The sequence below is a fragment of the Emys orbicularis genome, chromosome 3, assembly GCF_028017835.1.
Source record: "Emys orbicularis isolate rEmyOrb1 chromosome 3, rEmyOrb1.hap1, whole genome shotgun sequence".
Classification (NCBI taxonomy): domain Eukaryota; kingdom Metazoa; phylum Chordata; order Testudines; family Emydidae; genus Emys; species Emys orbicularis.
This window is the reverse complement of record NC_088685.1, coordinates 17,944,736-17,971,117: the sequence shown is the minus strand read 5'-3', so window position 1 is coordinate 17,971,117 and position 26,382 is coordinate 17,944,736. Positions and strand designations below refer to the sequence as shown.

Here is a 26,382-nt window from a genome sequence, read left to right as displayed (position 1 = left end):
CGTCCCAGCCAGGGGAGCTGGTGTGGAGTTCATTGAGATAGAGACCGATTTCCTGCTCGATGAGGTCAGGGAGAACTTGGACTGGCACATGCAGCGGAAGAAGCTGCAGCAGGAGTGGGGTTTGCCGGATGCCCGGTGGAAATCCCTGCAGGCTTTCCTACCCCCAGTTCCCAAGCTGTTCTCCCTGAAGGCAAAGCCCGAGGTTGAGGTGGTTCCCATCCTTGGGGAGCTGCTCTTCCTTGGGAGGGACGTTAAAAAGCAGCTGGAGTTCCACATTACAAAGATGCAAGTGCAGCAAAGATGGGAACTGCCCATGAGGATCCAGGATTCCCTGAGGAGGTTCATGTCTCCTTCCCCAGAGGAGAGAGGCCGGCTTTCTCATCCTACGTGCGGGGGCATCGTGACTCCGTACCGGTCACCGTTTCAGCTGCATTCCAAGAAGGCTCGGTCTAGTCAGTTGCCTCTAAGGGCCCCCAGTCAGAGGTGGCTGGAGGATGTACATGCCCTACCCACCGACAGAAGGCAGCAAATGGCCAGGTCTTACTCCTGGAAGCATCCTGGGGCAGCAGCATCAAAAGGGAAAGAAACCCCAGACCATCGCAGCACACTGCAGACAGGGAAGCAAAGCACAAGCTCCTCTTGTTCCACACGTCCTCCAACACCAGTGGAAGATACCACCATGGAGACGGGCAGGAGTGAGGGCGCAGCAGGAAACCAGATTAACCCAAATTGCTGCACTCTGCCAGCAGGAGTGGATCTGACATCGCCACCTCCAGGAACCGCAATAATAGAGAAGACGCTCGCAACGACACTCGACATTTATAGGAGTGAGTTGAGAAAGCCCCTTACCAGTGTGAGCGGCACCAAAGGGACTGAAGAGACGCTGGAGCTGAACATGGAGAGGAAGGTTATCTTGGGACAAGGCTCCTGCCTGAGGCCAGGGGCACAGGCAGGTGAGGGCAGGGCAGATCTTCCTAGGACCCAATGCCACCAGGTTGCCCCAGAGGCACCAGGCTCTGAGCAGCTGACAAGATCCATCCTTGACTCTCTCATGGTTGGGCAGGCTGCGCACGACCGGCAGATCAAGCACCTGATGGAAATGTTGAGCAGCTCCCGCCCCTTGGCAGTCTGCCAGCTGTGCCACAAGGCACATCCAGGAAAGATGAAGGGTCAGAAAACTCAGGAGGAGACACAAGTATCTGCTGAGCTGCATGGTCTTCGAGACATCACGGCTCCACATGGGTTCATTGGAACTGTGAATTCAAAGCTCTCCAGGGACCAGCCACCAGTCAGAGTCTGGAAGAAGTGCAATAAGGTTGGACAGAAGAGACCAGCTGGCTCTGCAGGTGCTGACTTGCCCAGAATTCCACAGCGATGGACTCCAGGAGACTCCTCAGCATCATCCAACCACAACAAGATGCCAGTGGTGTGGCTCCTTCCAGAAGATGGGCGCAAGACGCAGGATGGAATGGGGAAAACGGCTCCCACCAAGCAACCAAAGATGGTGTCCATTGCTACGAGTACAACAGGGCTTTCGCAAGCTGGGGAGAAAGCAACTGGGAGTCCTGACGGTTCTCCTCCAAAGCCAGCAAAGGCCTCCAGAGCTAGGACACCATCCCCTTCAAGGAGCAAAGATCCAGTTCTCAAACGGATCTTAATGTGCCTCAAGAAAAACTTCTACAAGCTGCAAAACAAAGTGAAGTCCCAAATGTACAAGGACTTTCGTTCAAGACCTGATACTAAATTTACAAAGCCACCCTTTTGGAAGGCAAGGGCCTCCAAGGGTGTTTGATAGTAGTATAAAGCCCAACCATCAACCCTGCCCCTTGACCCCTTAATCCCCGACCACCTGTCACCGGAAGTCCCACCCATGGGGGGTATTACTTCCGGGGTCAAGGCGGGCACATGACCGGAAGCAAAGTGTGTCATGTGACCCCTATAAGAACTCCTCCCACTGCCCTCTACCAATCAGAATGGGTTTCGCCCGCGTAGGCCTGCCCCGAGAGGAGATTTGACCAATATGGGGGAGTTCCAGGGTGGGGTGACCCATCCGGAAGGGGTTCATGTGACCCCTCTAAGAACTCCTCCCACCTCCCTCTGCCAATCAGGAGGGGTTTCGCCCCCATAGACCCGCCCTGAGAGGAGATTTGACCAATCAGGAGAGTTCCGGGGCGGGGTGATCCGTCCGGAAGTGGTTCGTGTGATCCCTCTAAGAACTCCTTCCACCGCCCTCTACCAATCGTGATGGGTTTCGGCTGCATAGGCCCGCCCCGAGAGCAGATTTGACCAATCAGGGGTGTTCCAGGGCGGGGTGACCCGCCCAGAAGAGGGTCCTGTGACCCCTCTAAAAACTCCTCCCAGCACCCTCTGCCAATCAGAGTGCAGCACCATCACCCCATAAGTCCCAGCGCCGGGGCAGAAGAGGCCATCTTTTACCAAGAACGCGTGCTTTAGAAATCGTGGAAACATGGACTCCTTCACCACCCCCATGAGAACTTCGGACTTTGTTTTAGCCCCGAGGGCCTTTGACCATCCGAGGAGAAAGCGCTACATCAGCGACAGTTCTGAGGAGGAGGAGGGAGCGACCGAGGAAGGCCCTTTGGCTCAGCCGTTGACGGATACGCCGGAACCTGAAACCCAACTGCTTGTGAGACACCCCGATGAGCGTGGTGGCCTCTTGTCGTCCACCCCCTGGAGGAGGAAGGTGAACACAGCTCGTGGGAGTCACCGGAGGACAAGGTGAATGGAAAAGACGTCGCTCAGGTAAATGAATTATTAAGGTTGATGATGGGGTGTAATGGGGTTAGGAACCGGGGGGCGGCGGGGGGGGTTGTGTAAATTTAAAAACAAGCAGTGGGAATTTACACTGTTTCTTTTCTGAAAATCTCTCGACAGCTCGACGTTGCCTTTCTAGAGGACCAGGAGGCTCTGGACAGCGTTGCATCAAGCAGCGAAGATGAACTGGGCCCACCTTGGTTTTGCTCAACGCCGATACAAATTGCTGAAGAGGACTCCGAGGATGACGGCTATGAGGAGTGTAGGAGGAGGCTTGGCATGGAACTAACTGAGCCAGTGCCACGTCGTGAGCGTAAAAAAGTCCTGCGGACTATTGTACGCGTTGCTGTTTATGCTGTCCTTAATCACTGCCTTAGGGAAAAGCTTTTTGAAGATTGTGAGGGGTGTGTCATAGATGCGCCAGCCCAACAGCACCATGATTGTGTGACTTGGACTTCAGTGGATATAAACTGCAAGCTCCGGGGCCTGTGTGCTGAGCTGTGTTTGGAAATCCTATTAAACACTGTTATTGCCATTGGTTATGCTATGCAATGTCTGTGCCTAACCCAAGAACATTTAGCGCACGGGGGACCTTGATAAAAAACAAGCCCCAAGACATTCATTGATATCTGCAAAGGACCCCCACTTGGAATGGGTACTGTAAGAGGCCCTACAGAAAAATGTATTTGAACTAAAAGAGAAAAAAAAGAAAAGAAAAGCAGCCCAGTTGTGCAGACAACTTATTCCCCCAGCCCAGACCACAAAAGGGAATGTTAGGGAGGGGTGAGCCAATCAACTTGCTGACTATTTTGAAACAAAGAGTTAGGATGGTATAAAAACCTCAGGTAGCTTGGAGCCTGTCTCTTTCAACAGAAACGCTCTTGAATTGCTGCTGGACTGCAAGAGGAGGTATGCGCCCTGGTTTTAACTCTGAAAATAGATATTATACAATGCCATTCTTTGGCCATGCTGTCTCAGTAAATAATGGTGCCTATCTTTATTGCAGTGTGATCTGTTTAGCATGGAACCAGGAACTTTAAGCTGCATTTCACCACCAGGCCAAGGTAAAAACCATTTTAACTATAGATGTGCTTAATACTGTTAATTAAAAAAAAAAACTTAACTCTGGGGCAACCTGGTATTACACAGGTTGTATAGGGATTTGGGGGTAATCCTAACTTAACATTTTTGCTTGTTCTTTAACCTGAAGGCCCAAACACACATTGGGGGTGGGGGTGGGGGACAGGACAGGACGGACAGAACAACCTTGTGCCTTTTAAATGCATGTGGGTTTATTGAAAAGTATTTGATTGCAAACTCTTGGTGTTTTTAAACTGCTGGTGGGTGTGGGTGTGTCTGAGTTTGTGTAAAACATAGGTGGGTTTTTAAAAGTATTTGGTTGCAAACCTGGTTTGGTGTGTTTTAAACTAACAAGGGTTTTTGTGCAAAATATGTTTTAAAATGGATTTTAAAAGCAGTTTGGTTTTTATTTTGCAAAATGAGATGTCTTTTTAAAAAATGTTTGTGGGTTTGTTTTTTAAAGTGGTAGAAATAAACTCAAAACCTGTGTCTGTTGTACAGCCTGAAATGGATTATTTTGTTTTAAATCTGTGACTTTTCAAATAGAAAAACACCCTTACGAATATTTTATTTTTGTAAGTTTACAAGACAGTTTCATGTGTTTTATTATAATGTTGTTTGCTTCACAGTACGGTCAAAACATGAGAGGGTAAACAAGCTCAAAAGAAAAAGGAAAGAGACAGCCGAAAAGGAAAATTCACCAGCATCAATGACTGATGGATGGATGAAGCCCAGTAAATATATTTTGCTTATTTGTTTGGTTGTTTCATGAGGTTTTGTATTTTAAGTAAATACATAGGTGTGGGTGAGAAAGGTGGTAAAGTTCAGTTTCGTAAAATGTTTTTTCTCCCCCCTCATAGGCACGGGCAGCTTTCCTGACAATGCTGTAGTCGAAGCTACAGGGACACCTCCACCAGAACCGCCAAAGAACCAGGAATCTGCTTTGAGACCTTTAACAACGCTAACACAAAACAGCACAAGCAGGAGCGCCGCCAGCTTTTCTGCCGCCCTAGGCAGCGGAAGGTCCCGCCCCGAAATGCCGCCCCCCCCAGAGGCGGCGGAAGGTCCCGCCGCTGAAATACCGCCGCGGTCGCCGCCCCCCAAATTGTAGCGCCCTAGGCGACTGCCTAGGTCGCCTAATGGGTTGTGCCGGCCCTGAGCACGAGAGTGCAGATGAAGCATCAGGGCAGTCCAAACCTCATATACGTCAAACCCAAGGACAAAACAAAAGACTCTGGTAAAGACCAACCACGCAAACACAACTCCAGTTCCTCAGTGGCCACCACCACACCAAGCCCTGAGAAAACTGAGCAAAAACACACACATTCACAAACCCAGAGCACGCGTTCTAGGGGTTGTGAACGTGAGCAAAAACACACACATTCACAAACCCGGAGCACGCGCTCTAGGGGTTGTGAATAAAAAACCAAGGACTGACAAACCATTCTCCCAACACCATAAGCTCGTCACAGCTCCCCCATATTCTAGTATTTGGGGAAAGTATGATGCTTCATTCAGAAAACTGATGAAGATTTGGGGAAAATATGAGGCTTTGTTCAGAATACTGGTGGCTGCTATATCCTCAGGGGTCTAAAAGAAAGGAGGGCTGGAAACCACGTCAAAAATGCAAAAGCTCTGGCAGGTGACTTTTTGAAAAATACTTCAGTTTTTTCAAAAGGGGGCTCTGAGCAGGCGTGACTAGCCGTGGAAAGGGGCCTGGGTAAAAAGGGCACCCTCAAGGGTACACATCAGCTCAGGTGTAAACAAAAGGGGGGACAGCTCTTGGTGGACAAACAAATGGCGGCCAAAAAGTTCCAGGCCAGGGTCTCAGTAAAAATTTTAAAAAAGGCTAAAGAGGTAATGAGGAAAAAAAACAAAAAGAGATGCCCCCTACTGGAGGCTCTCAAACTGACTTGTCTGAAAATGGGGAGGTGGAACCCGACTCTCACGCAGAGTCTGGTTTAGAAAATTCCCCAGAGGGCTCTCTAGAAGGTCCCCGTCTGCTCCTGATGACCCTCACGGAGGCCCCTCGGAGTCTGACTCTCAAATAGCATCTGATGTAGAAGATGCCGCTGACGGTCCCATAGAGGAACCCCCAAGTAACCCTGAAAATGCAGAGGTGTATATGGAGAGAGTGAGAAGTTGGCAACGTGAATTACCTAGATTTGGGGGGTCGGTGTATTGTGAGGAATTTCGTTTTGTCAATCCTGAGTGAAAAAATTCAGCTCAGCAGGTTGTTGAAGCCATACACAGGGGAATACAGTTAGTTCTGGATGACGTTAATGGTGATTATGATGATTATGTTCAGTTACGTTTAGAGAGCCGAAATTTAACTAACCCTTTGTTTTCGGTCAGAAGAACTAGGGATGAGCTGTCTGCTGAGGATTTCTTAACTCAGGCCTGAAAGCTGCTACAGAGCAATAGAGAGTTGCATCTCGATGGGACGTTGCGCCTCGTTGTGACAGTTGTAAAAAACAGGGGTGGGGGCGCTCGTAGAGTTTTAAATTCTATCCGTGGTAGTCAAATCATCCATAAAAAGAGACAATGCTTAGTAGACCTGATTTACACCGGTACCAACCTGTGTTTTGCGGGTGGGCTCTTGGCCGTTATGTCCGACCGTAAATCTACGGACGCGGAATTGTTAGCGGGGGCGAGAAAATTGCATGAGAAACTGGGGTGGTCAGATCAAAAAAAGGTTCTGCTCAGTGACGTAGCAACGTTTGAACAGCATTTAGGAGTCAATATACAGGTGGTGCTGTATGCGGCGAAAGGCGGATGGGGCTTTTTTAAAACGGAGGGCCCAGTGTACCCCAAGACTTTTTTCATCCTGTTGCACGATGAGCATTACTATGGGGTTCTGGATGTGAAAAAGTTGTTTGGTGTGAAAAATTATCGTGAGTTTTGCCACATGGTGTACAGTCACGACCACTCTTGCAGGTATCGTTGCCGCCTCTGTTTGAGCCTAACATGCTTGGACAGCATGGGTGTGCAGCTGAGGTGTCCTAGCTGTAGACTGTATTGTCGATCCAAAGAGTGTTTAGACGGACACGTCGACTGTGCATCGAAAAAACAAGTCGAATGCCTGTCTAAAACTTTGTGTGATAAGTGTCAGTCTTATGTGGACAAGCGGCACAGGTGTAAAGGGAGGTGGTGTAAGCAGTGTCAGGGTTTGATCGCTGGTGATGTAGACAGTCACCTGTGTTTTATGGACAGCCTTAGAAAGCCCGAATCATCAGAAAAGTATCTTTTTTTATGATTTTGAATGCACGCAGGAGACTGGGTTGCACACGCCCAATTACATTTTTGTTATGTCCCTAAAGCCGGAAAAATCCTGGGAATTTAAGGGCGACGAGTGTCTTTCTATGTTTGTTGAGACCTTTATTGGCAAAGAGTTCCGGGACTACACGTTCCTAGCACACAATTCCAAAGGTTACGATGCGTACTTCATCGTTAGACAGTTACTGAAGGAAAAGATGTGCCTAGAACTGATCACTCAGGGTTAGGCACTTGCTGGTTTAGGCACCTAACTGCCAGAATCAGGCCCCACTGGGATTCCCAACCCCCCGCCCAGCTGCTGCTCACCACTGCAAGGTCCTAAACTCACTTGAAAGTCGTTTACAACAAGAGGGTTCTAGGAGAAGGGTTTAAAACCCTGCCCTACGGCTTTTAAAAATGGATACGAGGTGGAAACACCCCTTTTCTGCAATTCTCGCGGGGCCTAGCAACTGCGGGAAAAGTTACTTTATAAAAAATGTGTTGGATAATGCCAAACAAACACTGTCTGTTATGCTTGAGAATATTGTGTGGTGTTACAGTTTTTGGCAAGCTCTGTATAAAGAACTGCTTGTAACAGCTGGGGTTGCTGACCGAAAACGTGTCTAGCTGGGTGAAGAGAAACCTGGTCCTTTTAAAATTACTTAGCAAATCGTCCCCGCAGCAAAGGAGGGCTATACCATGTTCGGCCTCTGACGATTTAGTAGCGGCCATCTCAGAAATAGTGCTCAAACTCCCAACTTCCCTGGGGGTGTAATATATTTTCTTTAACAGAGCTGCCTGTGTAGACATGACTCTTACTGGTACCGTCTTTTACTAACACAAATGTGAAAGGGGACACATTCATATTGACCATTTAAATAAATAAGTTTTATTAATCGCCTGGTTTAACACGACCTTTTACAACCGCCTGTAAAAATGGACTCCATAAGGGAGTCTGAGCTGGTTCATTCTTCCATTTTGTCCTTTTCCAGATTTTCGTCTTGATATCTGTGTTTCATATCATGCATCAGCTGTTTTTGCTTATGTCTATTTACTTCCATGGGGCTACCGATGTGTAAGTTCTCAAAGGCCTCTAGAAAGGCATCGTCGAGCTGTTGAGAGATTTTCAGAAAAGAAAGTAAGCACCCCACTGCTTGTTTTTAGATTTACACAACCCGCCGGTTCCTAACCCCATTACACCCCATCATCAACTGTCACTTCTTAATCATTTATTTACCTGAGCGACGTCTTTTCCGTTCACCTTGTCCTCCGGTGACTCCCCCCAAGCTGTGCTCGCCTTCCTCCTCCAGGGGGGTGGACGACAAGAGGCCACCACGCTCATCGGGGTGTCTCACAAGCAGTTGGGTTTCAGGTTCCGGCGTATCCATCAATGGCTGGGCCAAAGGGCCTTCCTCAGTCGCTCCCGCCTCCTCCTCGGAACTGTCGCTGATGTAGCGCTTTCTCCGCGGATGGTCAAAGGCCCTCGGGGCTAAAACAAAGTCCGAAGTTCTCATGGGGGTGGTGAAGGAGTCCATGTTTCCACGACTTCTAAAGCATGCGTTCTTGGTAAAAGATGGCCTCTTCTGCCCCGGCGCTGGGACTTATGGGGTGATGGTGCTGCACTCTGATTGGCAGAGGGTGCTGGGAGGAGTTTTTAGAGGGGTCACAGGACCCTCTTCTGGGCGGGTCACCCCGCCCTGGAACACCCCTGATTGGTCAAATCTGCTCTCGGGGCGGGCCTATGCAGCCGAAACCCATCACGATTGGTAGAGGGCGGTGGGAGGAGTTCTTAGAGGGATCACGCGAACCACTTCCGGACGGATCACCCCGCCCTGGAACTCTCCTGATTGGTCAAATCTCCTCTCAGGGCGGGTCTATGGGGGCGAAACCTCTCCTGATTGGTAGAGGGCAGTGGGAGGAGTTCTTAGAGGGGTCACATGACACACTTTGCTTCCGGTCATGTGTCCGTCTTGACCCCAGAAGTAATACCCCCCCCCCATGGCTGGGACTTCAGGTGACAGGTGGTCGGGGCTTAAGGGGTCAAGGGGTGGGGTTTAAGGGGCCAAGAGGAGGGGTTAGGGTTTGATTGACGGTAGGGCCCTTATACTACTTCCGTTTTCCATACTACCAAATCCCACCCTGCCAGCATGCCCACTAACAGAAGGGGCCCACAAATTCCACCATTTCCCTAGCATCCAGCGGGCACCATCAACACAGCTCTGTGTCAAGGCATCAGCCATCCTCCGTGGCCTGCCACACCCCTGCTAGTCCAGTCCAAACAATGCACCTGGAGGGTGATGGTCTTGGACACACAACTCTCAGTCCTGACGTGCAACTGCCCTCTGCTCTGCCCCTCTCCGCTTAGCTCTGCTGCTGCATCCCGCTCTGCTCTGCTCTGCAGCACCCTTTGCTACTCTAGACCTGCGCAGGGGACAGATCATCTTGCCGAACTGCCTGGTATTTTTTATGATGAGAACTAACCTCAGGACTGTTGCCCTCAAACCCAAGTCACACATATGCCTGATCAGGCTATAATCAATCAAGCCTCAGTTCCACCCGCGTCGTTCACTTTTCTCCCATGAGTGGAAGAGTTTGTTCCTGTAATTGAAGATTTGTGGTCCATGGATTAACTATGGAGTTAAATTAACTGCAGATAATTTAAATCACCCACTTACATTTTCTGGTCCTCTGAATATCCCGACAGAAACCCGGAGCGGATAGGAATGGCTTTTGCTACATTTCATCCCAGGGTTTATCAGTTTTATTGTTTTTAGACTGTTTGGCATTTTCCTGCCATTAATCAAGTTCCTCTCGAACCCACTGCTCTGCAGATCCATTCATAATGCTCCATGGATGGATACACAGGCGGCATCACACTCGTTAGCCACCCACTTACCTGTGGCAGTTGGAAATGGGGCCCATGACCCTGAGCTCCGGAAATGCAGCCCTTGAGGAGGGAAAGAAGCAGCTCCTCCACTATTCAGAGGAAAACAATAGAATCTAATAGATACTTAATCTGGTCTGATGTGCTTTGTGCAACAGAGGACAGCAGTGCATGTCCATACACAGTCCCCTGGAGATGTAGGGCTGGGGATCATTGCTTGACATGGCTGACTATGAATGGATTGCAATTAGGACTGGGTGGATTGGGTCTTGTTACCAGATGTGCCCATTACTTTGGGGTATGTTCATTTATTCGGGTTACGCTTCTGGGGAAGGGGGTTCTGTAATTCTATCCATGTACTGCTTGTGTCATTTGTGTTTTCATATGGAGCTCTACTTCTCCCTTCTGCAAGTCCCCTCCCAATGGAGCTATCCTGCAGGACCTAGGGTCCCTAGGGCTGGGTTTCTCCAGCCCCAGAACCGGATGAACACCCACCCACCCACACGTACATTAACAGAGCAAGTCTGAGCGGACCGGGTCAATCAGCACTGTCAAGCTGACTCCTTATATGTCTCTGGACTCACTGGGCTGGATGAAGCAGCACTTTCAAGCTGTCTCTCCTTATATGCCCCTGGGCTCCATGGACTGGGTCAAGCAGCCCTTTCAAGCTGTTACCCTTATGTGTCCCAGATTCAGCACGTCCCTATCCCCACTCTCACATCACAATTGCACTGGCAGTAACCTACTTGATGAGCAAACCCCACAGTATTTTGGGCACTGCAGGGATCTTTAGCTTAGGTAAAAGAAGTGTTGCTGTAGAGTGAATGGGGGAAGCTAAAATCACAAAAGAGTAAAGTTCAGCAAGAGAGAGAGAAGCAACCAACTTAACCATAAAAGTTATTTATTGAATAATAGTGATAACTACACAAGGAGAGCTAAACCAACATAACATACATTATTAAAGGTTAATACCTAAGGTAGAAAGGAAAACAGAGAGAGAGAAAGAGGGGGGATCTCACCCACTTCACAAGGCTTGAACTGGTCGGGGTTCCCAGATGATGGTGGTAGTGGAGGGTCCTGAATGCTGGAGACAGGCAGAGCCCCCAGCACGATCAGTCAGAAGATGGAGTTCCAGTGGAACTGATGCATAGTTTGGATCTAAGCATCAGAACCCTGACTAGAGGGTGAGTAGGGATTTTTGTAGAGAAAATACAATTGATCAAGGGAGAACACTAGATTTGTTTATAGGTAAGCTGATGACTCAAGGGTTTTCTTTAGACTAGACAATAGGAGTTGATCGCTCTTGGCTATGGGTGGTGTTTTCTTCCAGGGAGCTCACAATGTAACTAGGCTGCTTCAGTATTTGGATATCAATTAAGGATTCATTACTAGAATTGGTCTGATAATTGCTGAGCTGGGTGTGTGCAGACATAGGTTCATTAGCATCTGGAGCAGAGATTCCCACGATGCAGTGCTTCCCTGCTTTTTCTGGTCCCAGAGTTCAGTGCGGTTCTCTGTTCTCCATTCTGTATGTAAACTGAGATGTCTTCCTGTCCCATCTTTCATGCAGATGAGGCTAGGGGAGTTGTCTCTGCTCTCCATTCTGTATGCTAATGGAGATGTCTTAATCTTGTCACCCTTGTCAGGAGGGGTCTAGGTGTGTCTCCCAGCGCCCTTCACTGCTCTCTGCAAGTTTTTTCCTCTGATGGGTTTTCGTTTAAGCAGAGGCTGGGGGGGGGGGAGGGGTGTCTTTCATGAGTCAGGCTGGATACTGCACCCTGGTTCCCCAAAAACACAGAGGTGTCTGGTATCGGTCTAGGACAGTGGTGGGCAACCTGCAGTCCGCGGGCCGCACACAGCTCGTCAGGGTAATCCAGTGGTGGGTCGCGAGACAATTTTACATTGACCGTCCACAGGCACGGCCGCCCTCAGTGCCCAGTGGCCGTGGTTCACCATTCCTGGCCAATGGGAGCTGCAGGAAGTGGCGGCCAGCACATCCGCAGCCGGCTCCTGGGTGCAGGATTCCTGCTCTGTGCCTGCGGGGGGCGCTGGCTGCGTGGGAATCGCTCCCTGGAGCCAGACGCTGCACTGGCTTTGCCATCGCTCGGGGGCTGTGTGGGGCGCGGGGCCAGGCTGGGTTAGGGCCATTTGCCGCCTCTGGGGCCAGACCCCCAGGTGCCAGAAGCGGGCAGCAATATGTGTGCCAGGCAGGAGAGCCGGGCCGTCGGCGTCCTGCGTGGCGCCGTACCCAGCTACCCAGGGACGTCACACGGCAAAGCACAGCCCGTCCGAGAGAGGCCCATGGACAGTCCCTGTGCAGATATGTCCCCTCAGCCCCAGCTCGGTCCTTACCTGGGATAAAGTACTGCTCTTTGGCTGCGGAGAGAAAGGCACAAACACGTTAGTGGGGCAGCCCGGCGCCAGGGCCTGCGTGGGAAGGGGGGATGGCTGGTGGTGCCTGGCGAGATCTCTGGTGCGCTGGCACCAGGGCTCGAGCCCCGGCTCTGCCACTGACACACCAGCTGAGCTTGGGCAAGTCCCTCCAGGTCCGTGCCTCGGTTTCCCCTCCTCCCTTGCTGTCTATGTGGCTTGGGAGCTGGGCAGGGCAGGGCATGACGCGGTGTCTCTGCGGGGCCCAGCACCCCACAGCTCAGTTAAGGCCTCTGGATAGTGCTGCAGTAGCAGCAGCCCGGGGGGGAGCCCCCAGCCCGCAGGGGCAGTGACAGCGGCTGCATGGCCGGACGCTCTGGTTCCCCAGGGAAGGGCCCGGGGCTGGAGGAGCAGGAGCCTGGGTTCCAGCTTCCCTGTGGCTGCGTGGAGACTCCGTGCCCCGGCTCATCCTCTGCCTGCTCGGCACACGGGGGCACCGGCCCCTCGCTCCCTTCACTGCTGGGCCCAGCTGCCTTCCCCAATGAACTGCCTCCGTTCCCCAGCCCCCGGGGTCCCGTGGCTGCAGTGGGGCAGGGAGGGACCCGGACTCACCTGAGCAGTGGAACTTCTTGCTCTTGATCTGGCCGATGCGCTTGTTGGCCAGGCAGCGCGGGCTGGCGCAGCGGGCACCACTGGTCTCAATGGGGTTGGCGCGCAGGAAATCCGCCAGCCACCGCAGGTTGCAGTCGCAGATGAAGGGGTTCTGAGCCAGGTGCCTGGGGGGGGGATGCAGAGGGGAGGAGGGGGATGCTGGCCCCAGCGCTGAGCGTTACTGGCCAGGCCCTGAGCTGGGGGTGCCGCCCTCCATTGGGCAGGGCCCCCGGCTCGCAGCTCGCACCAAACCCCGCAGGGCTCTAGGGACTCTGGGTAAATTACAGCAACCCCCAGTCTGGCCCCTCTGCACTGCCCTGGGGCCTGCGGAGCTGCTCATGCCCCCCAGCCCCAGCCAGCTCCATGCTGCCCCACTGAGCCCTGCTGGGGGGGGGGCGTCAGCATGTGGTGCTGGGACCCCCCTGGTTGCTCTGACTTACCCGGTTCCAGGGTTTTCTTCCCCTCTTGGCCCCGGGGGAGCCCAGGATCCGGAGGGCGTGAAGGCCTCTTTGCCCACCCCCCAGCCCCCGGGCTGCACCTCCTGAACCAGAGCCTGCCCCAGGAGCCTGCCCCACGTGGGCCATGAAGGGCGGGGTAGGAATCCCCCCCAAGATCCGGGACTTGGCAGCTGGCGCTGCCTGGCACTCACAGCGTCTGGATGGCCCTCAGGGGCGCGAAGGTGCCCTTGGCCAGGCCCTGCAGCTTGTTGTCTTACAGCAAGAGCAGAGAGAGGCTCTGCAGGTCCCCGAAGGTGTAGGCGCGGATGCAGTTGATCTTGTTGGCGTTGATGAGCCTGGGGGGGGCAGGGAGATGTCAAACAGAGACGCAGGCCGGCCCTGCTCTGGACCCCGCCGACACCGGGGCTGGCACGCCGGGCTCCCGAGAGCAGAGCCGGGCAGGCCCCGGGCTCCCGCCCCCTGCCGGAGCCGCCGCATCCTTACAGAAGCTGCAGCGCGTGGAGTCCCCCGAAGACGCCCCGGGGCAGGTCTGTGATCTTGTTCCCATACAGCACGCTGGAAAAGACAGAGCCGGTCGCTCACACGCAGCCCCCGGGCATAGGGCTGAGCCCCCAGCCCAGCGAACGGGGATCCCCACAGGACCCCAGGAAGGAGCACGGATCCCCCCACCTCTGCCCCACAGCCCCCAGCTTTACCGACCCCCAGTATGGGCCACCCCACGCTGCTGGGGCCCCCAGCCTCGGGCCTGGCCAGCGATCTTACCTCCGCTGCCAAACCGGACCCACCTCACAGTGCGACGGACTGGCCTCAGCCGAGCCGCGCAACAGACAGGGCTGTTCATCCTCACTCCAGAGAGGCCAAGGACCAAACCTGCAGGGGGCTGTGGGTCGGGAGTGAGGGGCATTGGCGGAGCTGGGGGAGGGGCTCAGGGCTGGGATGGGAGGGGGCTGCGGGTTGGGAGTGAGGGGCATTGGCAGAGCTGGGGGGACCCAGAGCTGGGATGGGAGGGGGCTGTGGGTCGGGAGTGAGGGGCATTGGCCGAGCTGGGGGAGGGGCTCAGGGCTGGAATGGGAGGGGGCTGCGGGTTGGGAGTGAGGGGCATTGGCCGAGTTGGGGGGACCCAGAGCTGGGATGGGAGGGGGCTGTGGGTCAGGAGTGAGGGGCATTGGCCGAGCTGGGGGAGGGGCTCAGGGCTGGGATGGGAGGGGGCTGCGGGTCGGGAGTGAGGGGCATTGGCCGAGCTGGGGGAGGGGCTCAGAGCTGGGATGGGAGGGGGCTGCGGGTCGGGAGTGAGGGGCATTGGCCGAGCTGGGGGGACCCAGAGCTGGGATGGGAGGGGGCTGTGGGTCGGGAGTGAGGGGCATTGGCCGAGCTGGGGGAGGGGCTCAGGGCTGGGATGGGAGGGGGCTGCGGGTCGGGAGTGAGGGGCATTGGCCGAGCTGGGTGGGACCCAGAGCTGGGATGGGAGGGGGCTGCGGGTCGGGAGTGAGGGGCATTGGTGGAGTAGAGGGGGACCCAGAGCTGGGATCGGAGGGGGCTGTGGTTCGGGAGTGAGGGGCATTGGCCGAGCTGAGGGAAGGGGCTCAGGGCTGGGATGGGAGGGGGCTGCAGGTCGGGAGTGAGGGGTGTTGGTGTAGCAGAGGAGTCCCAGGGCAGCGTGATGATTAGTGAGGCTGGAGGTCGGATTCCCCCGTGTGATTCCCGGGGCTCTGGGCGCGGTGAAACCCATGGCAGGGGGCTGGGGGTGGCCGGGACCGGCGCAGGGACTCACAGCGAGTTCAGCGAGCGCAGCCCCTGGAAGGCGTCGGGCGCGATCTACGAGATCTGGTTGTTGCTCAGGTCTCTGCAAGGCAAAGGGGGAAATGCCCAGCGTTGTCCCCAGTCCCCGCCCGCCGCACCAGCCCCGCCCAGCTGCAGCCTTGGGGGGGGGGGTGCACAGGGAGCTTCTCCCCCGGCGCTGGCCAGAATCCCACTGCTCCCCCGAGCACCCCATGGAGGGGCCAGGTCCTTGCCCAGCCGCCCCTGCCGGGCAGAGGGGAACAAGGGCGGTGGGGGGGCTAGCGGGTGCCCCGGAAGGCCCTGGGGGCAGGCCGGGCTCTGCTCAGGGCACTGGCAGCCCTGGGGCAGAGGGGCAGGAGACGGGTCTCTCCCCCACGGGCCCTGCAGGGATGACAGGGCCGTGGCAGGCGCATGCCCTGAGGTGAGGGTGATGGGCTGGCGGACGGGCTCACAGGAACAGGGCTGGGGATGGGCTGGGAGGCTGTCGCTCTTGGGAGCCTGGCCGGTTGTGAGCCCGGGTCCTTAGGGCTGGCAGGCCGCCGGGGGGGGAGGAAAGGGGGAATTGCCTAGGGACCCGGGCAATTTAAAAGGGCCTGGGTGGGTCCCTGTGAGCCACGCAGCCGCCCGACAGCCTAGGTACCGCCACGCAGGCGCTCAGGGAACCCGCCCAGGGACCTGCCGCAGCCGGGGGAGGGGCAGCTAGTCCTGGAACTCACAAGAGGAGAGGCAATTCTTGATTTAGTCCTAAATGGAGCACAGGATCTGGTCCAAGAGGTGAATATAGCTGCATGACTTGCTAATAGTGACCATAACATAATAAAATTTAATATCCCTGTTGTGGGGAAACACCAAAGCAGCCCACCATGGTAGCATTTAATTTCAGAAAGGGGAACTACACAAAAATGAAGTTAGTTAAACAGAAATTAAAATGTACCGTGCCAAAAGTGAAATCTTTGGAAACTTTTTAAAGACATCATAATAGAGGCCCAAATTAAATATGTATCCCAAATTAAAAAACATAGTAAGAGAACCGAAAGAGTGCCGCCGTGGCTAAACAGCAAAGTAAAAGAAGCAGAGAGAGACAAAAAGGCATCCTTTACAAAGTGGAAGTTAAATCCTATTGAGGAAAATAGAAAGGAGCATAAACTCTGGCAAGTCAAGTGTACAAATATAATTAGGAACGCCAAAAAAGAATTTGAAGAACATCTAGCCAAAGACTCAAAAAGTAATGGCATAATTTTTTTTAAGATACATCAGAAGCAGGAAGCCTGCTAAATAACCAATGGCGCCACTAGATGGTCGAGATGCTAAAGGAGCAGTCAAGGGGGATAAGGCCATTGCATAGGGTGACCATATTTCCCTATTCTGAATACTGGACACCTGGTAAAATTACTCATATTCAAGCGAGTTCAATGTCAATCAATCAGAACTATGTAGTACAAACATTCAAATTAACATCAAGTTGACTGAGCCCCTGTTAAAAAGAAATACGGCGTAGTTGGATTATTTTATTTACCTACTTATCTTTACGTTTTTAGGGTTCACACGGGGAGGGGTGACATACACACCTCTATCCCCACACACTCCCATACACCTCTCTCACACGGGGGGGGGGGGTGACCGACTGACCCTGCCTGGCGCTCTCCGCCCTCCATGCCTGGCTGGGCCCCCGGGATGGACCCGCCTCTCCTGGTACCTCGCCATGTCTTCCCAAGGCAACACGGAGGGGCTGGGGGTGGGGAGGGGCAAGGTCACATGCCACTCCTCCCCAGATTTATGCCAGGGTTCACCCCAGAATGTAGCCAGCAGCATCCTTTCAGCACTGCGGGAGGGAAGGGATAGGAGCTGCTTCCAGGCAGGTGCGGGGGGAGGGGAGGAAGCACTATGCGGGGCTCGGCTCCTCCTGGCCAGCATCTCGGGCCGGAGGATCTTGGGCTTTCCCGGGGTGCCGGCCCAGCCAGAGGCAGTGGGGGAAGGAAGGAGCCTGCTGTCCAGGCTGTTGGTGAGCTGAGCACTCCGATCAGGGGCTGATTCTCCCCACAGCGCTGGGAGTGGGATGCGCTCCGCGGGGGGTGATGTGGTGGAGCAGCGGGGCTGGGGGGGGGGGGAGGGCAAAGGGGCAAAGCAGGGAGAGGACAGGGAGCATGTAAAGGGCTGATAGGTGGGCAGCAGAGATGACATGTAACTGGCCGCCGCCTGGCACCTGCCCACAAGCACCAGCCGCTGCAGCGCGCAGCCAGGGCTGGCCAGAAATGGGGCAGGGCCCTGCTGCCTGAGAGCCAGAACGCAGTGGGGGCTGTGCTGGGCAGACCAGCAGGGGGAGCGGCCAGCCCCGTGCGCTGCATCTTCACCCCGCCACCAGCCTTGCACACCCGCCCCCATTGTTGGCCACTGGACCCCCCCACTCACTGCTGGTGGGCCGGTGGCTGGCGAGTAGGGATCCGGCCAGCAGCAGGACCCCCTTCAGCAGGACACACACACACACCCTCCTCCCGTCAGTACTGAGGGGAAGAAGACAGAAAATACAGGACAATTTGCCCGTTTTTAAGAAAAAGTCAGGACACCTGCAGGAGGGCTTAAATGTAGGACTGTCCCTTCAAAAATGGGACGTCTGGTTACCCTACCATTGCGGAGTAACTAAATGAATTGTTTGCATCGGTCTTCACGAGGATGTGAGGGAGATTCCCAAACCTGAGTCCTCCTTTTTAGGTGATAAATCTGAGGAACTGTCCCAGATTCAGGTGTCATTAGAGAAGGTTTTGGAACAAATTGATAAATTAACCAGTAATAAGTCACCAGGACCAGATGGCATTCACCCAAGAGTTCTGAAGGAACTCAAATGTGAAATTGCAGAACTAGCAACTGTGGTATGTGACTTATCATTTAAATCAGCTTCTGTACCACATGACTGGAGGATAGCTAATGTGACGCCAATTTTTCAAAAAGTCTCCAGAGGCAATCTCAGCAATTACAGGCTGGTGAGCCTAACTTCAGTATACTGTCAGAAGTCAGGCTACTGGGCTAATGGACCTTTGTTCTGACTCAGTATGGCCGTTCTTATGTTCATGACAGAAGAACACAAAGCAAAGCCGGAATCGGTCCCAGCTGAGCGTATTCTATATGAAGCTGGTCATCTTGATGAGGGCAAACTGCCTCTTCCAAAGTGGGTATAATGAAGACTCCATGCTTGATTCTCCTCTGACTAAGACCAGTTTAACTCCGTTGATTTCAACAGGGTAACTCCTGATTCTTGCCTGTGTGAGGTCACAATCTGGCCTTATGTGTCTTTAATGTGTTCGTTTGTCAGGGCCGGTGGAAGGATGTTTCGCGCCCTAGGCAAAACTTCCACCTTGCGCCCCGCCCCCCCCGTCCCCGATCCCCCACCCTGAGGCGACCTCCCCCCCGCCCCCGCGGCAGCTCCCCCCCTTCGCCCTGAGGCGCCCCTCCGCGGCAGCTCCCCACCCCCCACCCTGAGGAACCCCCCCCGTCCCAGCTCACCCCTGCCCCGCCTCCTCCCCGAGCACGCCGTCGCTGCTTCACTTCTCCCGCCTCCCAGGCTTGCGGCGCCTAAGCTGATTGGCGCCGCAAGCCTGGGAGGCGGGAGAAGTGAAGCAGCCACGGCGTGCTCGGGGAGGAGGCGGGGAAGGGGTGAGCTGGGGCGGGGAGTTCCCCTGCGTGCCGTCCCCCCCCCTTGCTGCAGGCAGCCCTCCCCGCGCTCCACTGCCCCAGCTCCCTCCGCCTAAATGCCGGCGGCGACCAGGGCGGCCGAAGATCCGGCCGCTGCGGTCACTGCCGAAGAAAATGGCTCCCCCCAAATCCTAGTGCCCATGGCAACCGCCTAGGTTGCCTAAATGGTTGCACTGGCCCTGTCGTTTGTTAGTGTTTTATCTTTGGCTTGAATGGCTTTGTTGCAGGCACAGAGGCCCGAGGACAGCAACAGCGGGGTTCGTTGCCCGGCGTGCTTCGCGCCAATAAACATACCGGGGTGGAGAAACAATCAAAGTTTATTTGAGATCTCAAAGTGGTGCAAGGAGACAGGCAAGTCTCAAATCGAGCACACCAGCAAAAACAGTTTCTCTCTTCATATACTTTTCACAACTAAGCCCCCCCCCGCTCCCTCTCTACCACCCCCCCACTCCCCCTCCCCTCTCTACCGAAGGCATGTTTATACATTTAAGCCGTTAAATCATTCTAGGGCTGTAAATCTAGCTTGTTAGTAACATTCCTCTAAACAGTTATTTGGTTTTGTTTACCTTTAGTTTATTACCCCTTCTCCAGCTAAAAACATGCAAACCTCATCATTATCGCTTGGTACCTGGTATGACGGGGGGTTGTAATTGGTAACTGGCTATTTACACATTCCAATTCCTGTCCTTGGCTCTTGAGGTCGATTAGAGTTAAACATGGAAGGACAGAGTTTAAACATGGAAGAACTTTGGCTCATATATATAGGCCTAATGACGTCAACAATTCCCTCCTTTGAGAATACTCAACAAGCTTTTGGCTGAGTTTTCTCATATTCTGTAGACAAGATACGATTGAGTGCCATAGAGCTAGGGTTCTCAATGAGAGGGTATGCTGGGATTTCTGGGGAACGGGGGGCACAAAGCTTACGGAGGAGCAATTTAAAACAAGCAGTCAGGAGGAGGGTGACCAGGCACAGTACCACACCTGTGAGGAGGAGACGCACAAGGCTATTTCCCAGTCCTCCTAGGTTGGGCAACCAACTCCAAAGGGAATCAAAAACTGTGGGTTCCCTTTCCTGAGCCTTCCACTGCTCAAAAGCCTGTTCGGCTGACAGGACGTGCTTGTTAATGTCCTGTGAGTTTTCTGGGACATAAGTACAACATTCACTCCCAATAAGGACACACACCCCGCCCTGGGAGGCTAAAACATAATCTAAGGCCTGTCTGTTTTACAGGGACAGCAACCGGAGCTGGTAAAGCTCTGAGTTAAGGCTTTTCTCTATGGCCAAGGTCTCATTGGCATACTTGGTGAGAAACACAGAGAGCCTACGATAAAATTGAGCCAGTCGTCCCACCCCATAGGATGGGAGAAAGATCATACCCAATCTGTCTCCTTCTGTAATGGTCTCTGGGGTGGCATACAGAGATCTATGCTGCCTAGGGCGGCCAGGGGGCAGTTTAGGGAAGACACGAAGGGGAGGGGCAAGATATCCTAGATAGCAGCTTCCATACCACCGATGCGGTAGCCACTTATAGGCAGAGGTACCGCAAATATAAAAGGAGTGGCCATTCCCTACCAAGCCATTATAACCGCTACTCCACCTATTTGTTTGTCTGTCATTAAACGATCCGAACCGGGCGGTAGACTCGGATTTGCCGTTAACATAGACAGGGACGGAAGCGTCACTGTCGGGGGATAAATAATACTGACAGGTGCTATTCCCGGCAAACCAGGTGTGATTGCTGGACTTAAACTGTCGATAGCACACCAAACCAGGGGTCACTGGCCGCAACCTAATAGGGGAAGGGATATACGTTGAGTTGGCCTGCGGCTTCCAGGGGTCATCCCTTAACGCATCCCATAACGGACTCAATGGTACAGTTCTGTGACAAGGGGGTACCCGAGGCATTTTTCCCTCTACTGAACCATCCCCAACAGATATCTGACCAATTCTGGGGAACTACCCTCCAGGGTAACCGTGCAGCATGGTGCGGGATTTGGGAGCATACCCAACAGTTAGAGAGGTTAAACTCTTGGGCAAAGCAAACCTTCAGGGACTCATATGTGTTTGTCTCTAAGTTAGTAGGGATTCCTTTCCATCCTGCATGTGCCTGGGGGGAAACGGGAGTTAACAAGAGGAGTGTCTCTATGGCAAAGAGCACCACTGTGGCAGACCCTGGACCTGAACTCATATTGGGCAGGTGACCCTAGGGCCTAACAATCACAATTCCCCAAATACCCACAAAATAACAATTACCAATAGCAAGCAGATTAAAAACAACAGGGACCAGGCCACTAGGTTAGGCTGGCCCTGTGAAAATAAACACAACCAACGCTCAGAGGTCTCGCGGGGAGTGCGCTGTGACTGTCCAAAGAGATCACGGGGCATTCCCAGCAGACACTATTGTCGCCTGAATAACAGCTTAAGTCCCAGATCGTCGCTGGCAGTCTTCTCTGCAGGCTGAACGGTCCACCGTTCAGGAGCAGGCACCGCTTTCAGGCGAGAGTGATGAATCCAGTTCTTGTGTCCCTCAACCTTTACTGCTGTATGGGAGACCAGCAGGACAGTGTGAGGTCCCTTCCACTTCTCTTGGAGAGGCTCGTCCTACCAAGTCCGAACGAGTACGGAATCGCCTGGCTGCAAGGAGTGGATCGGGGCATCCAGCGGGAGAGGCTGCAAATCTTTGGTATACCTGTGGAGAGAACAAAGAACAGCAGACAGAGAGCACATGTACTGAGATAAGAAGCCACACCCCATTTCCCACTCCCCTGCCAGAACCGGTGTACCATTCATAGGCCATGCCCTTCCAAACATAATCTCGAAAGGACTGAGCCCTAACCTGCCCTTAGGGAGAGCGCGAATGCGGAGCAAAACAAGGGGCAAAGCATCAGGCCACTTAAGGGAAGCCTCTTGGCAAACCTTTGAGAGGTGACGCTTAAAAGTCTGATTTGTACGCTCCACTAACCCACTGGCCTGCGGTCGCCATGGCGTGTGAAGCTTCCAGGGGATATGTAGGGCATCCGATATCTTCTGAACGACTTGGGATGTGAAGTGTGTTCCATTGTCAGATTCCATCCACTGGGAGAGCAATCTGAGCCTTACTCTGTGCCACTCGATATCCTCGAAGTCCAACAAAGTTCAGGAGGCTCACAGTGGCTTTAAGGCAAGAGGTTAGACCCACAGCAGCAATTAACAAGTCATCCACATATTGCAGGAGGAGGACTTTGTCCTCGTTGTCCCACTCCTCCAAGTCTCTAGCCAGGGCCTGGCTGAAAAGGGTGGGGGAATTTTTAAATCCCTGGGCCAGCACTGTCCAGCAAAGCTGCTTTCTAACCCTCCTTTTGTCCTCCCACTCGAAGGAGAAAATCTCCTGAGACTTGGGGTCAACCGGAATCGTGAAGAAAGCATCCTTTAAATCCAGGACTGAAAAATGGGTGTACTGCCCCCCTATAGAGGCCAACAATGTATACGGATTTGGAACAAGGGGGTGTAGAGTCTTAACCCGCTCATTAACTGCCCTCAGGTCCTGGACCAGCCGGTATGTGCCATTGGGCTTTTGTACAGGCAAGATAGGAGTGTTCCAAGCTGACTGGCATTCTCGAAGTACCCCGCACTTTAGGAACTGGTCTATAGTCTCCTGCAGTCCCTCTCTGGCTTCCCTTTTGATCGGATACTGCTTGATTCGCACTGGACCTTTTCCTGGCAAGAGCTGAACAGTAATAGGAGTATGATGGGCTGCCTTTCCTGGGATCCCTGATGCCCATACCAGAGGAAAAACCCGCTTCTCCCACTGACTCCACTCTGGGGCTTGCATAGCTGAGGGCTCAATTGCAAGTGTCATTATCCAGGCATTCTCTGGGGGTAAGGTGAGGCTTATTTCAGCTTGAGTGAAATGCAGGGTGGCACCTAAGCGACAAAGCAGGTCCCGTCCTAATAGTGGCGTTGGACAATCGGGGAGGTAAACCAGTCTGTGAGATAGAGTTCTGTTTTCCAAAGCACATTCTGCTGGGGCATATACTGGGCACTTAGTTCCTTTCCCTGTGGCTCCCACCACAGTGAGGGAATCTGCCACAGGCAGCTGAAGGGGTTGGTTTACAGCAGTTCGTGCAGCTCCAGAGTCTATTAAAAAGTCTGTCTGAATCTCCCACCCGCATTTTTACTCGGGGTTCCGGGGGCAGGATAGTCCGTCTCCCCTGACACCCCTATTCTTGATCCTCTGCTGCCATCATAGGGGTACCTTCCCTTTCGGGGCACTCATTTTTCCAATGTCCCTCCTTTCGGCATATGGCACACTGATTGCGACCCAGACGCCTTTCCTGTAAGCCAGGGCGCCCACGCCCACGTCCTCTCATTCCCCGGCCCCTTCCACCTTCCTGAAATCTTCCCCTGCCACCAGCCTGTACTGCTGCAACCATCATTTTCACTTGCCTCTTTTCCTTTTCTCCCTCCCTAAGGCTGTAAGCCCTGTTTGCAGTTTCCAGAATCTGTGCCATTGTCATGCCCATCAAATCCTCCTTTTTCTGCAGTTTCCTTTTAATATCAGGGGCAGCACGGCTGTTAAAGATACCCTTTATAATTGCCTCAGTAGCCTGATCATCAGGGTTTGCATTAGTAGTTTGCCTGATGGTATCCCGAATACGCTGCAGAAAAGCAACCGGACTCTCTTTTGGCTCCTGTACTAGCTCATACGGCTTAGCCCAATTGTTATGTCGGACAGCTGAGTGTCGGAGACCATGTAATAGGAGCTACTTGTATACAGTGAGACGGGTGAGATCCGCCGGCACGTTGGGATTCCACCGGGGGTCTGCTGTAGGGACCTGGACTGCAGCAACAGGGACGTTTGCTGCGTTTACCTCATGTCTAAGCTGTGCCTCCTCCCGTGCCTTAGACACAACCTGATTTCGCTCCACCTCAGACAGCAGGGTCCGCATAAGGATATTACAGTCATCCCAGTCAGGCTTATGGCTAACCAGACACCCTTCAAAGACCGAGATAAACTTGCTTGGATTTGTAGAAAATTCCCCTGCCTGTGCCTTAAAAGCTGCTAGGTCCACTGGGTTAAAAGGCACATGGGTATAAACCTGCATTGTAGTGGCTGGGCGATTATCTGTTCCAGTACGGGCTATCCGAGTCTCAGTAATCAATGGATAAAATCCCACCGAGGGGGCAATCTCTGGGACCTGAGGCGCCTTGTCTTTATATGGTGGGGGTGTTGGAGCCGAAGGGGACACCGACTCTGCCATCACAACTGGGGGAGGGTTCTGGGGACTAACAGTAGTTACTACCGAACCTGTCGGAGTCAAATTACACCTTTGCAAAAGATCTGACCTATTTCTTAACAACATAAACAACTGTACATACATATGTTCATTCCATTTACCCGTACGCTGACAAAACAAAAGCAATTCAAGGATCGTATTATAATTAAGTGATCCCTCCGGTGGCCACCTTTCCTGGTCCTCTAGCTGATATTGAGGCCAGTCTACTGTACAGAATTTTTTCAGTTTACTTTTAATCAACGGATCCGATCCAAACACTTTCCAGTTCACCAGAATGCATTCTAAGGGCATACACCTTGCCCTGCCTGCCGTACTCTGCCCCTGCCCCATACTCTAGGGAGACACTGGGCGTCCCCAGGTCAAAACAGGTAAAGTCCCCACTGGACTGTTCCTACCTTATCCAAGGGTCCGGTTCTGCACCGTCGCCCGCAGCTGCTTCTCCACTAATCGAGCGCGTTGCACCGTTGTACCCTCCGGGGTCGACCAAACCACGTCTCCGCCGAGGCCCCCGATGAAGTCACCGGTGCGCGCTGGGCGTCGGTCATCGCCGCAATCCGTCGACCTCCGAGAGGGGTCCGGGCAAGGCTAAATTTCAGCCTCGAGCCCACCCAGGGACGCCAAGACTGTTGCAGGCACAGAGGCCCGAGGACAGCAACAGCGGGGTTCGTTGCCCAGCGTGCTTCGCGCCAATAAACATACCGGGGTGGAGAAACAATCAAAGTTTATTTGAGATCTCAAAGTGGTGCAAGGAGACAGGCAAGTCTCAAATCGAGCACACCAGCAAAAACAGTTTCTCTCTTCATATACTTTTCACAACTAAGCCCCCCCTCTCTCCCCCTCTACCACCGCCCCCACCTCTCCCTCTACTCCCCCTCCCCTCTCTACCGAAGGCATGTTTATACATTTAAGCCGTTAAATCATTCTAGGGCAATAAATCTAGCTTGTTAGTAACATTCCTCTAAACAGTTATTTGGTTTTGTTTACCTTTAGTTTATTACCCCTTCTCCAGCTAAAAACATGCAAACCTCATCATTATCGCTTCGTACCTGGTATGAGAGGGGGTTGTAATTGGTAACTGGCTATTTACACATTCCAATTCCTGTCCTTGGCTCTTGAGGTCGATTAGAGTTAAACATGGAAGGACAGAGTTTAAACATGGAAGAACTTTGGCTCATATATATAGGCCTAATGACGTCAACAGCTTCCCCAGTCAGTTGTTTCTTCATTAGCAGGACTGAGAAGAGAAGCAAGATTTACAGTCCATTAGGAAACACCGTATTTAGTCTTGTTTTTAGGGGCTACGTTAAGTATGAGACCTGCTCCAATCCCAGTAGAAGAGCCAGAATGGAGACAGACGCCTCCCCCAGTCACAGCTACCTCTGGGACCTTCCGACTACGGCGAGGCAGTCGGTTCACATGGAGAAAGGAGTGCCTGGCAGTTATGGAAAGGTATGTATCTCCTTGGGGTTGCCAAGGCCTTGATGTGCATTAAATGGAAGTAGATTGAGAGACTATTTGTCCCTGCTCTGATGAGTAACAACTGCTTTATTGTGAGTGTGCTTCAGCAGTGTGCAAGCCAATTACACCTCTACCCTGATATAACGCTGTCCTCGGGAACCAAAAAATCTTATCGCATTATAGGTGAAACCGCGTTATATCGAACTTGCTTTGATCCGCCAGAGCACGCAGCCCCCCCCTCCCCCCGGAGCACTGCTTTACCGCGTTATATCCGAATTCGTGTTATATCGGGTCGCGTTATATCAGGGTAGAGGTGTAGCTACCTGGACATGTTTTTTCCTTCAGAGAACTAGGAGGAAATATTACACCCCATTTCATGTAAAGCATTTACGTGCCGTAGTCCTTTTGATCATGCTGAACGTTCTTTATAGCTCTCAGGAGGCCTTGCCCTTGGTTCAGTTTGTGGATTCTTCCAGGTCTTTGTTATTCAGCTCTTCCTTAGCTTTCCAGGGAGCTTTCATTCAAGCTAATTCAGACTCTGTCTAGATGTGAGTCTGAATGATCTTTGCTTTGTATTGTGCAGCTCTTTCCATTTTGCAGATCCTACCTCAAATAGATAAAACTAATATCCGATTTTATCCTGGCATTTGTACAGCACCCCTGTCCATTTTACAGTGCTGTGTAAGAGAGCTTTGCCTGATGATA

General features: G+C 53.0%; 1 pseudogene; it reads right to left on the bottom strand.

Moving 5' to 3' along the window:
* Nucleotides 1-8,075: 8,075 nt before the first annotated feature.
* On the bottom strand, nt 8,076-16,956 carry LOC135875731 (slit homolog 1 protein-like; annotated as a pseudogene).
* Between the last annotated feature and the right edge of the window lie 9,426 nt (nt 16,957-26,382).